The sequence below is a fragment of the Plectropomus leopardus genome, chromosome 12 (assembly GCF_026936395.1).
Source record: "Plectropomus leopardus strain MGB_pleo_1.0 chromosome 12, ASM2693639v1, whole genome shotgun sequence".
NCBI classification, from domain to species: domain Eukaryota; kingdom Metazoa; phylum Chordata; class Actinopteri; order Perciformes; family Serranidae; genus Plectropomus; species Plectropomus leopardus.
This window is the reverse complement of record NC_142187.1, coordinates 14,643,686-14,656,441: the sequence shown is the minus strand read 5'-3', so window position 1 is coordinate 14,656,441 and position 12,756 is coordinate 14,643,686. Positions and strand designations below refer to the sequence as shown.

At 34.7% G+C, this 12,756-nt stretch overlaps 1 long non-coding RNA gene across 1 annotated transcript; it reads left to right on the top strand.

The window, feature by feature from the left end:
- Nucleotides 1–291: 291 nt before the first annotated feature.
- Nucleotides 292–3,542, top strand: LOC148188056 (uncharacterized). Its single transcript, XR_015778121.1, has 3 exons — nt 292–427; nt 515–595; nt 2,755–3,542. It is a non-coding gene; the product is annotated as an uncharacterized LOC148188056 (long non-coding RNA).
- The last annotated feature ends 9,214 nt before the right edge of the window (nt 3,543–12,756 follow it).

The window sequence follows — 12,756 nt, the reverse complement described above, 5'->3', positions numbered from 1 at the left end:
TCAAGGAAGCCATAACAACAGAGTGGCAGAGACAGTGGGAAACTGAAAGAAAGGGTCGCAATTATTTTTTGATTCATAACAGTGTAAATGCATCAAAATGTTATCTTGGCAAGGGCAGAGGGCAAACTGATGGAATGCAACCTGAACAAATGAACTGTATGCTACTGTATCAGGCACCAGAATCCAGAGGGTAACTTTAAGACATGTACTTAATATCTCCGAGAACTAGTTGCTGGACTTTATATCTTCCACAGGTTACTATAAAACTGACAGAGATTTATAGTGATACCAAGACTGACCTGTGAGTGGCAGCAATATGCCGCAAGGCGTCAAGACTGCCGGAAATCTAAAAGAAGAGGAAGAAGACTGGCCAGATGACAGGGTGGCGTGCGCGTGTGGACGCGAGAGCAGAGTGCTACTGCTATCGGTAAATAGTAGACCCTTACTGACATTATTCACATTCAGTGCTTTCAAATATGCAATGTATAGGTTGTCTCTTGTTACCGATCAATAGACATGTCCCTGGACGTGGTGCCATTGCAGAGAAAGAGAGAGGGAGAGAAAGAGGCAGAGAGAAAAGGAAATCTTGGTATTGGTGAGTTGTAATAGTGCTATAGTTGTTAGCACGCCAGATTGCTGATTTAGGGTGCTCTGAGTAAAGGTTGCCCATGTTAATATGTAATTGCTGTTGTGAGCCACACATTGCAGAGGGTGTTTTGTATGAATACTGTGCCCTGTGACTAATAGGCTATGTTGTTAAAAACTGTCAGCGGCCGCTGCCAGCTTCTTTAGACTAGCTGCTAACCATAGACATATATACATAAGTCAAGCCTTCGCTGCTTCAGCCCATTGGAGCAATGCGTCAGCGCGGCTGCCATCCTGTGTCAGTGGCAGCAGCGTGCAGAGCTGTAGACCTTAGAGGCATCATAACTCACTGAATATTCAAGCGATTTTTTTGTTTGATTTGTTACAAATGGCAGACATGTATTTAAAAGAAAAAAAAACTGTTAAAAAAAAAAAAAAAAAATTCCCCCTGCTTTCCCGGTGTCTTCCTCGTGTCACATCTCTCCCATATTTATCCCGATTCAGATCCCTCGACCACGCGCGTAATCTCCACGAAGGACCGGGGGTCATGTCCGCCTCAACATATGAAAGAGGCAAATTTTTGATAGTAAATACTGTTACAAAAGTTGTTATTGTTTTGTTTTATGAAAGGTGTCTTAATACAGGCTGTGCGCCAGGTGTGTGTGTGCGCATTTGGACACTAGAGCGCAGCTCCGACCACACATTCCTGTCCGAGCCAAAGTAACTGAGCCCAAGTGATACATTTTACTATTGTCAAAGACTGACAAAAACTACATCACACCGGGCTGATCGATGGATCCATCATCAGAGCAGATGAGGGCAGCGCGGTGACAGACCTCTCATCCAGGGAAATTCAGTGTGCCATTTTTAATGCCAAAATCAAAAGCAAAACTTGTTTTGAGTAATTTCTTTGTTATTAATAGTTTGTTGATTGAAAATTCAAGATTTTATTTTTTGGCCATATCGCCCAGCCCTAGTTCTATGACTAAATGTAAGTTATATTATGAATTCATTTAATTTTATATATATATATATATATATATATATATATATATATATATATATATATAGAGAGAGAGAGAGAGAGAGAGAGAGAGAGAGAGAGAAAAGATGAAAATAAATAAATTTGATTTTAATCATAATGGGATAACATGACAAATAATACAGATATAATAATAATACAGATGTTAAAAATGCTAAAATAATATAGTATCAAATAAAACAGACAAAAATTTATGAATTAATATAATAATATATAATAATAACATATATATATATATATGCACTGTTACACTGTTACTTGTGTTACTTGTTTTGTTTTGCACTGTAAGACTCATACTTTTTATATTTTATATTTTATATTTGTATCTTCTATCTTATCTGTTTTCTTTTTCTATATTTATGTTGCACCAACCCACCAGAACAAATTCCTCGTATTGTGTTAACTATACCTGGCAATAAATCTTTTTCTTTTTCGTTTTTTCTGATATATATATATATATATACACACACACACACTCACACATATATATTCCGTATAAATTTCGAACACACCAATATCGCTCATTTACATTTTCGGTTTCACTTCCATGTATAGTTTATCAGGGTTACTGAGTTGCAGGTAATTGTGACATTATTCTGATAAACAAATGTGTAAAGAAATGACTCAGGGATGCATGATTATCCGTTACAGTGATCAATATCAACATTGGGTTTAATTCATTCAGATTCATAAAAACAGACAAAAAAAATCCAGCAAAGTTGCGCAGTCCAGATGCTAATACAATCAGGCAGCATCTGACTGCTGGTCAGAAGCCCCGGTAAAAGATGGTGACTGATAATCTGATAACCCCGAATGCTTGATCTACTTACATATGTCTATGGCGGCTAACGCTGGCTTAGTTAACATGGTGGCTGTTGCAAGTCTGCTAACTGGAAATTACGATGCAGAATGCCGTGTTTGCTGTAAAACATAAATATTTCAATCATCTTGATTGTTTAAATAGCTGCTCTGTGAAAGTATGATATTTTTATAGTAGACTGATATTTGGTATATGATTATTGTTGCATTTTGAAGTAGCACAGCTCTGAGTTATTGGGAAGTGTTTTTTTTAATGAAAACAGAGCCATGTACAGTATGTTAAAGCTGATGTTGTGTGTTTCTAACAGGCTGGGTTTTTTTGCACGAACAAACCGTGATGGCGAGCTAGAGGAAACTGAAGTACCACTGATGAGCCGCACCATCTGCAATTCTAATGCTTCTGCCTGCGTAGAAGGATGTGCCCGACCTGAAGGTTTGCGCCCCTTGTCAGTAACCGATCCGTTCTGCCCATGCACAAGCAGTCCTTCATCTTGCACAGCTACGTACGGCAGCCTCACGTGGACAAACAGGAGTGTCAGTACCTGACACATGCCTCCTCACTGCAAATATTTATGTGGAGAGAAATTATACTGGAAAACCGCTGTCTTTGCTATGAGAGCTCGTCTCAGGAAAAAAAATGAAAAGCAAAATGTGCATAGAATATAACTGATTATTGATAGATGAAAACAACTTGTGATGTAATGCAAAGATGTTTGTAAGTGAGGAGTTTCACAACAATTATTTAATAATAAGATAATTATAATTATATATATATATTATTGAATTAATTAGATATATTGACAGTACATCAGCAACTGCTTGGCTAATTTTGACATTTTATAACTGCTTTTGGAAGTTATTGAGAGACCGAAACCATTTCTGATATTTTCACAATGTATGTTTTAAATCAGAAGTCTGCATGTTCTAACTGCAGTTGGGCTGATTTGGATTAATTTTTATTCAATATAGACATTTTAGAGAATGCAATGAATTGCCTGCATTACCTGACAGGTAGCTTGCTCTGTATTATGTATGTGAAAACTAATCAGTTATAAACTGTACTATATTTATAAACACATGAATAGAACATAGTCAATATTTCAGTCTTTTTCTTTCTCTGTCTCTGAGTCTACGCAGTTTACACATTTTGTTTTTTTTTCCCAAACTTTGTTTACACCATAGAGGCATAATAATAATTATTCATGCAGAATAAATAAAAGGATAGTACAGCGTTTGAGCAAACCAGGGGTCTGATGTCAATAGTTCTTCTGTCTCCGCAGAAGTAGCTAGTTTGACCACGCATGCGTAGATCAGATCTGGCAGAGTATAAAACATGAGAAACACCTATTTGTGCAATTTAGGCTGCCGGAGTTAGCTGTCCAAGATGGCGGACTGCTTGCACATGCACAGAATAGGTTGGGTAGGTGGAACGGATCGGGTACTAAAACCCCTAACTTTGCACTTGCTCAATCCCCCAACCCACACAACCACACAACCTCATGCCCCCTTTGTTTTTGTTGGACTGACTGAATTCTTTAGTTTTGGACTTTGTACCCTTGGACATGGACGGCCCGTTTCTGGCGCTGGAAGGGAATTGAACTGAAGGCATATGATGTGGATTTTTGTGATGTAACTAATGAACGTTACGTTCAATGGTTTTTTTTTGCAACATGCCGAATTATGACATTTTTGGTCTTTTTTCCGACATTTTATACTGTGACTTGGCTCTACAAGCTATAATATGTTGTTTTCTGCCAATTTTTTTGACATGTCACAATTTGACTTCTTTCAACGTACTATACTATGGAGTTTTTGGCCATTTTTTCAACATGCCAATTTTAACATTTTTGGCCTTTTTGTCAACATTGTATTCTATGATGTGTCCCTGCAAGCTATGACATGATGTTATCAGCCATTTTTTGACATTTTGACATTTTTTGACGTTTTTCAATGTACCGTATTGTGGCGTTTTCGGCCATTGTTTTGACATGTTGAACCATGTTTTTGGCCTTTATTTGGACATATACTTTGACGTGTCTGTACAAGCTATAATATGTGGTTTTTAGCCATTTCTTTGACATATCAAAATTTGACGTCTTTGAACATACTATACTATAGCATTGTCCCCCCCCTTTTTTCAACATGCTATATTATGATGTTTTTGGCCTTTTTTACAACATTGTATACTATGTAATGTTTCTACAGGCCATGATATGTCATTTTCAGCCGTTTCTTTGGCATGTCAAAATTTAGTGTTGTTCGACATACTATACTATTGCATAATAATGACGTTTTTGGCCTTTATTTTGAAATGTTATACTATGATTTGTGTCTCCAGGCTATAATATGTGGTTTTCAGCCATTTTTTCAACGTGCTAAATTATGATTTTTTTTTGCCAATTCTTGGCCGTTATTTCCACTTTGTATATTATGACACGTCTCTACAAGCTATAATATGTGATTTTCAGCCATTATTTTTACATCTCAAAATTTTACTATAGTATGGCGTTTTCTGCCATTTTTTCGACAAGCTGAATTCTGACATTTTTTGGCCTTTATTTTGACATTATATAATATAATGTGTCTCTACCAGCTATAATGTTGTTTTGAGCCATTTATTTGAAATTCAGTTTGGGGGGACATGTCTGCATCGATTACGTGAATGCGTCGATTCACGTAATGTGCGTCAGCATGCACACTGCTCGCCCGAGCAGTGCTTGTCAGGCGTATCTGAGCTGCGTGTCAGCTGCAGCACATCTAGAGAAATGGTGACTCCCTTTGTTGACTCTGTAGCACTTTATATTGCAGTTTCTCCCTGTCACAGACATGAGGAAATACAAAGATGTTTGTTTTACCTCAACTTCCTTGATACCCTTTCAAAACAAAAGCTATCTGACTGTGTCTTCCGACAGAATGCCACCAGCTGCTGAGACAATGCATTTTATTTTGAAACATTTACAGGATTGGGTTGTCAGCTGTGCAGGAGCTTGCAGGACTTCATAAATGAGTGGAATATGTGCTTACAAATATGAAAATACAGCACTCATATCAGCAGGCAGTGGTATGCCTTAAGGCCCAGTTAAGGCTGGACTATTTTGATGCAGAAAGAATGGACTAGTTATAATTATTTCTGTTAGAGAAAATTTATAGTGTTATTCACATTGCACTAATTTTACTGTAAGGTGTTTTGTTGCTGCTAGATTTGAGGTTTGTTACTGTAACAAAGAATAACTGTTTTGTTAAGTGACTTGAATTTTACATTGTTTTATTTATTTTGCTGTTTGATTGCCAAATGTAGATTGCACTACATTCCTTTTACTTGAGTGGAACAAGCTCTTGCATTTAATTTGGAGAGACTTTATATCAGACTGTAAAACACAGATTACCAGTTCGGAGTGGGCTATTTTTTGTTGGGGAATAATGTCCTGCATTGTATGAATGATTGTTTTAAAATGTTATTTTCAGTAAATTCGTTGTTATTTGCTGTATTAATTGAGAAATAAAAAAAATAATAGTTCAATTAAAAAAAAAGACAGATAAATTGATTAATCGATAAAATAATCGATAGATTAATCGATAAAAAAAATCGTGAGGTGCAGCCCTATTTGAAATATCAAAATTTGACTTTTTTAAAATACTATACCATGGCATTTTCAGCCATTTTGAGCTATGAAATTTCTATCCAATCATGACACCCCAAGCACCAGGTGGAAGCTTCAATTAGAACTTACTACTTCAAGGCCAGCCACTCAGGACAGTTGTAGAGTGGAGAGAGTGACGATGTGACGGACCTCCATATAATGAGGAACAGTAGACTTTTGTGTGAAACATTTCCAGACTTTTTGCTTTATATTAATCTTGTGTTAGATGGTATATGTGGCTCCTGTAAAAGGGAGTGAGGTAACTGTTTTTTCATTTATGCGTGTGACATTTTCTATCTATGAATAAAGCCTGTTTTGAGCAATTTTAACCCTTTCAACCATCCTTGGGTGTTCGCATTTTGTCCTTCTAAGTATCTGTTGAATGGCTTGAAAAGTCCAAACAAGAAAAAAGAAACAGGTCGCTGGGAAAAAGCAACATATTATAACTTGTTGAGACACATCATAGTGTGCAATGTCAAAAAAAGGGCCAAAAACGCCATTATGTAGTATGTCGAAAAAAGGAGAATTTTGACATGTTATAAAAATGGCTGAAAGCCAAATATGATTGCTTGTAGAGACAGGTCATGGTATACGAGGTGGAAAAAAAAATCCAGAAAGGCCAACAACATCATAATTTAGCATGTCGCAAAAAAGGCCAAAATGGCAAAAGTATAGTATTTTGAAAAATGTCAAATTTTGACATGTCATAAAAATGGCTAAAAATGACATATTATAGCTTGTAGAGACGTGTCATAGTATACAAAGAAAAAATAAAGGCAAAAAATGTCATAATTTAGCATATTGAAAAAATGGCCAAAAACGTCATAATGTAGATTGTCTAAAAATGTCAAATTTTATAAGGTCACAAAAATGGTTGAAACAACATATTATAGCTTGTAGAGACGTGTCATAATATATAAATTGGAAACAAAGGCCAAAAAAGGCCAAAAACATCATGATTAAGCATGTTGAAAAAATGACCAAAAAGGCCTTAGTACTATGTCAAATTTTGATGTGTCATAAAAATGGCTGAAAGCCACGTTATTGCTTGTATAGACAGGTCATAGTATACAAAGTGGGAAAAAAAGACCCAAAATGGCCAAAAACATCATAATTTAGCATGTCAAAAAAATGGCCAAATTGGCATATGTTGAAAAAATGTCAAAATTTGACATGTCATAAAAATGGCTGAAAATGACATATTATAGCTTGTAGAGACGTGTCATAGTATACACAATGGAAATAAAGGCCAAAAAAAGGCGAATAACATAATTTAGCATGTCGATAAAATGGCCAAAAAGGCAATAGTATGGTATGTCAAAAAATTTTGACAGGTCATAAAAATGTCTGAAAATGACATATTATAGCTTGTAGAGATATGTCATAATATACAAAGTGGGGGAAAAAAGCCAAAAAAGGTCATGATTTAGCATGTAAAAGAAAAATGGCCAAAAACGCCATAATTTCTCAACATACTATACTACAGCATTTTTGGCCGTTTTTTTCAACAGACTAAATGATGATGTTTTTGGCCTTTTTTCCCACTTTGTACATAATTAGGAATATCTACAAGCTATAATATGTTGGTTTTTTCAGTCATTTTTATGACTATCACAATTTGACATTTTTTCACATACTATACTATACTATATATATATATATATATATATATATATATATATATATATATATATATATTGCCTTGTTGGCCATTTTTTTGACATGCTAAATTATGATGTTTTGGCCTTTATTTCCACTTTAAATACTATGACACATCTTTATAAGCAACAATATGAGACTTTCAGTCATTTAAATGACATGTAAAAATTTGACATTTTTCGACATAATATACTATGGCATTTTCTGCCATTTGTTCAACATGCTTATGTTTTTGGCTTTTTTCCCCACTTTGTATACTATGACACATACTATGACACATTTTTCAACATGCTATACTATTGCCTTTTTGGCCATTTTTCTGACATGCTAAATCATAATGTTTCTGGCCTTTTCTTGCCTTTATTTCCACGTTGTATATTATGACACATCTCTACAAGCTATATGTCATTTTATGGCATGTCTAAATTTGATATTTTTTCGATATCAAATATATCCATATTTTTCATTATATTGCCTTTTTGGCCATTTTTTCAACATGCTAAATTATGATGTTTTTGACCTGTTTGGCCTTTATTTCCACTTTATATACGATGAAACATCTCTACAAGATATGTCGTTTTCAGCCATATTTTTCACGTCAAAATTTGTCATTTTTTGACATACTATTGTGTTGCCTTTTTGGCCATTTTTTCCACATTCTAAATTGTGATTATTATTATTATTATATATTTTTGGCCTTTATTTCCACATTATGTACTATGACACATCTGAACAGGCTATAATATTTGGTTTTCAGCTATTTTTTTTATGTCAAAACTAGGCATTTTTCAACATACTATGCTATTTCTTTGTTGTCCAATTATTGGACGTGCTAAATTATGATGTTTTTCCACTTTATGTATCATTACACTTCTCTACAAGTTATAATATGTTATTTTCAGCCATTTTTATGTCATGTCAAAATCTCACATTTTTTGACATACTGTAATTTTTCAACATCCTAAACTAATATTTTTTTTTTTTTTTGCCTTTTTTGGACATCATTTCCACATGGTATACTATGATATGTGACTATAACCTGTAATATGTCGTTATCAGCCTTTTTTATGATATCTCAAATTTGAAATTTTTCAACATACTATACTATTGCCTTTTTGGATATTTTTTCGAAATGCTAAATTATGCCATTTTTGGACTTTTTTAGCCTGTGTCTACACTTTGTATACTATCATGCGTCTCTACAAGCTATAAAATGTCATTGTCAGCCATTTTTGGGATGGGTAAAAGTTTGACATTTTTTGCAATATGCGATTTTTGGCCATTTTTTCAGCATGCGAAATTATGACGTTTCTGGCCTTTTTTGGCCTTTGTTTCCAATTTGTATACTATGAGGTGTTTCTACAAGCTATAATATGTCATTTTCAGCCAGTTTTGGGATGGGTCAAAATTTTACATTTTTTGCCATAGTATAGTATGCCATTTTTGGCCATTTTTTCAACATGCTAAATTATGACATTTTTGGCCTTTCTTGCCTTTGTTTCAATTTGTATACCATGACACATCTCTACAAGCTATAATATGTCATTTTTAGCCATTTCTTGGGAGGGTCAAAATTTGACGCTTTCAGCCATTTTTATGACACGTCAAAATTTGAGATGGTACTGTGGCCTTTTTGGCCAGTTTTTTTCAACATACTTAATCAAGAGGTTTTGGGCCGTTTTTGGCCTTTGTTTCTAATTTGTACACTGTAACGCGTCTCTACAACCTATAATATGTTGTTTTCAACCACTTTTGTGATCTTATAAAATTTGACATTTTTAGAAAAACTACATTATGATGTTTTTAGGCCATCATACTATAGCCTTGCCTTTTTCGTCATTTTTTCCAACATGCCATATATTGCTGTGTTTGTCCATTTTTGCAACAACCTATGCTATGGCATGTCTCAGGAGGCTGTTTTATGCTGTTTCAGGGTGTTTTCAGCTGTTTTTGGGACATGTCATATTTTGACATTTTTGCCATACTATAGCCTTGCCTTTTTCATCATTTTTTCAACATGCATTATTTTGGTGTTTTTATCCGTTTTTCGTATTTCGATACAATAGCGTGTCTCAGCAGGCTATTTTATGCTGTTTCGAGGTGTTTTCAGCAGTTTTTGGGACACGTCATATTTTGACATTTTTGCCTTGCCTTTTTCATCTTTTTTTCAACATTCATTATTTTTGGTTTTTTGTACCTTATTGCAACAATTTGTGCTATGGCTTGTTGTGGCATGTTATTGTCTGCTCTTTTGAGATGTTTTCAGCAGTTTTTGGGACATGTCATATTTTGAAATTTTTGCCTTACTATAGCCTTGCCTTTTTCGTCATTTTTTCAACATGCATTATTTTGGTTTTTCTGTCCGTTTTTGCACTTTTGGATGCAATAACGTCTTTGAGCAGGCTATTTTATGCCGTTATGAGGTGTTTTCAGCAGTTTTTGAGACATGTCATATTTTGACATTTTTGCCTTACTATAGCCTTGCCTTTTTCGTCATTTTTTCAACATGCAATATTTTGGTGTTTTTGTCCATTTTTGACACATCCTATGCTGTGGTGTGTTTGAGCATGTTATTTTATGCTGTTTTGAGGTGTTTTCAGCTGTTTTTGGGACATGTCATATTTTGACATTTTTGCCTTACTATAGCCTTGCCTTTTTCGTCATTTTTTCAACATGCAATATTTTGGTGTTTTTGTCCATTTTTGCAACATCCTATGCTATGGCATGTCTCAGCAGGCTGTTTTATGCTATTTCGAGGTGTTTTCAGCTGTTTTTAGGACATGTCATATTTTGAAATTTTTGCCTTACTATAGCCTTGCCTTTTTCGTCATTTTTTCAACATGCAATATTTATGTGTTTTTCTCCATTTGTGCAACATCCTATACTATGGCATGTCTCAGCAGGCTGTTTTATGCTGTTTTGAGGTGTTTTCAGCTGTTTTTGGGACATGTCATATTTTGAAATTTTTGCCTTGCCTTTTTCATCTTTTTTTCAACATTCATTATTTTGGGTTTTTTGTATCTTATTGCAACAATTTGTGCTATGGCTTGTTGTGGCATGTTATTGTCTGCTCTTTTGAGATGTTTTCAGCAGTTTTTGGGACATGTCATATTTTGACATTTTTGCCTTACTATAGCCTTGCCTTTTTCGTCATTTTTTCAACATGCAATATTTTGGTGTTTTTCTCCATTTTTGCAACATCCTATGCTATGGCATGTCTCAGCAGGCTATTTTATGCTGTTTCGAGGTGTTTTCAGCTGTTTTTGGGACATGTCATAATTTGACATTTTTGCCTTACTATAGCCTTGCCTTTTTCGTCATTTTTTTCAACATGCATTATTTTGGTTTTTCTGTCCGTTTTTGCACTTTTGGATGCAATAACGTGTTTGAGCATGCTATTTTATGCTGTTTTGAGGTTTTTTTCAGCTGTTTTTGGGACATGTCATATTTTGACATTTTTGCCTTACTATAGCCTTGCCTTTTTCGTCATTTTTTCAACATGCATTATTTTGGTTTTTCTGTCCGTTTTTGCACTGTTGGATGCAATAACGTGTTTTAGCATGCTATTTTATGCTGTTATGAGGTGTTTTCAGCTGTTTTTGGGACATGCCATATTTTGACATTTTTGCCTTACTATAGCCTTGCCTTTTTCGTCATTTTTTCAACATGCATTATTTTGGTTTTTCTGTCCATTTTTGCACTTTTGAATGCAATAACGTGTTTCAGCATGCTATTTTATGCTGTTTTGAGGTGTTTTCAGCTGTTTTTGGGACATGTCATATTTTGACATTTTTGCCTTACTATAGCCTTGCCTTTTTCGTCATTTTTTCAACATGCATTATTTTGGTTTTTCTGTCCATTTTTTCCACTTTTGGATGCAATAACGTGTTTCAGCATGCTATTTTATGCTGTTTTGAGGTGTTTTCAGCTGTTTTTGGGACATGTCATATTTTGACATTTTTGCCTTACTATAGCCTTGCCTTTTTCGTCATTTTTTCAATATGCAATATTTTGGTGTTTTTGTCCATTTTTGACACATCCTATGCTGTGGTGTGTTTGAGCATGTTATTTTATGCTGTTTTGAGGTGTTTTCAGCTGTTTTTGGGACATGTCATATTTTGACATTTTTGCCTTACTATAGCCTTGCCTTTTTCGTCATTTTTTCAACATGCAATATTTTGGTGTTTTTGTCCATTTTTGCAACATCCTATGCTATGGCATGTCTCAGCAGGCTGTTTTATGCTATTTCGAGGTGTTTTCAGCTGTTTTTAGGACATGTCATATTTTGAAATTTTTGCCTTACTATAGCCTTGCCTTTTTCGTCATTTTTTCAACATGCAATATTTATGTGTTTTTCTCCATTTGTGCAACATCCTATACTATGGCATGTCTCAGCAGGCTGTTTTATGCTGTTTTGAGGTGTTTTCAGCTGTTTTTGGGACATGTCATATTTTGAAATTTTTGCCTTGCCTTTTTCATCTTTTTTTCAACATTCATTATTTTGGGTTTTTTGTATCTTATTGCAACAATTTGTGCTATGGCTTGTTGTGGCATGTTATTGTCTGCTCTTTTGAGATGTTTTCAGCAGTTTTTGGGACATGTCATATTTTGACATTTTTGCCTTACTATAGCCTTGCCTTTTTCGTCATTTTTTCAACATGCAATATTTTGGTGTTTTTCTCCATTTTTGCAACATCCTATGCTATGGCATGTCTCAGCAGGCTATTTTATGCTGTTTCGAGGTGTTTTCAGCTGTTTTTGGGACATGTCATAATTTGACATTTTGCCTTTACTATAGCCTTGCCTTTTTCGTCATTTTTTTCAACATGCATTATTTTGGTTTTTCTGTCCGTTTTTGCACTTTTGGATGCAATAACGTGTTTGAGCATGCTATTTTATGCTGTTTTGAGGTTTTTTTCAGCTGTTTTTGGGACATGTCATATTTTGACATTTTTGCCTTACTATAGCCTTGCCTTTTTCGTCATTTTTTCAACATGCATTATTTTGGTT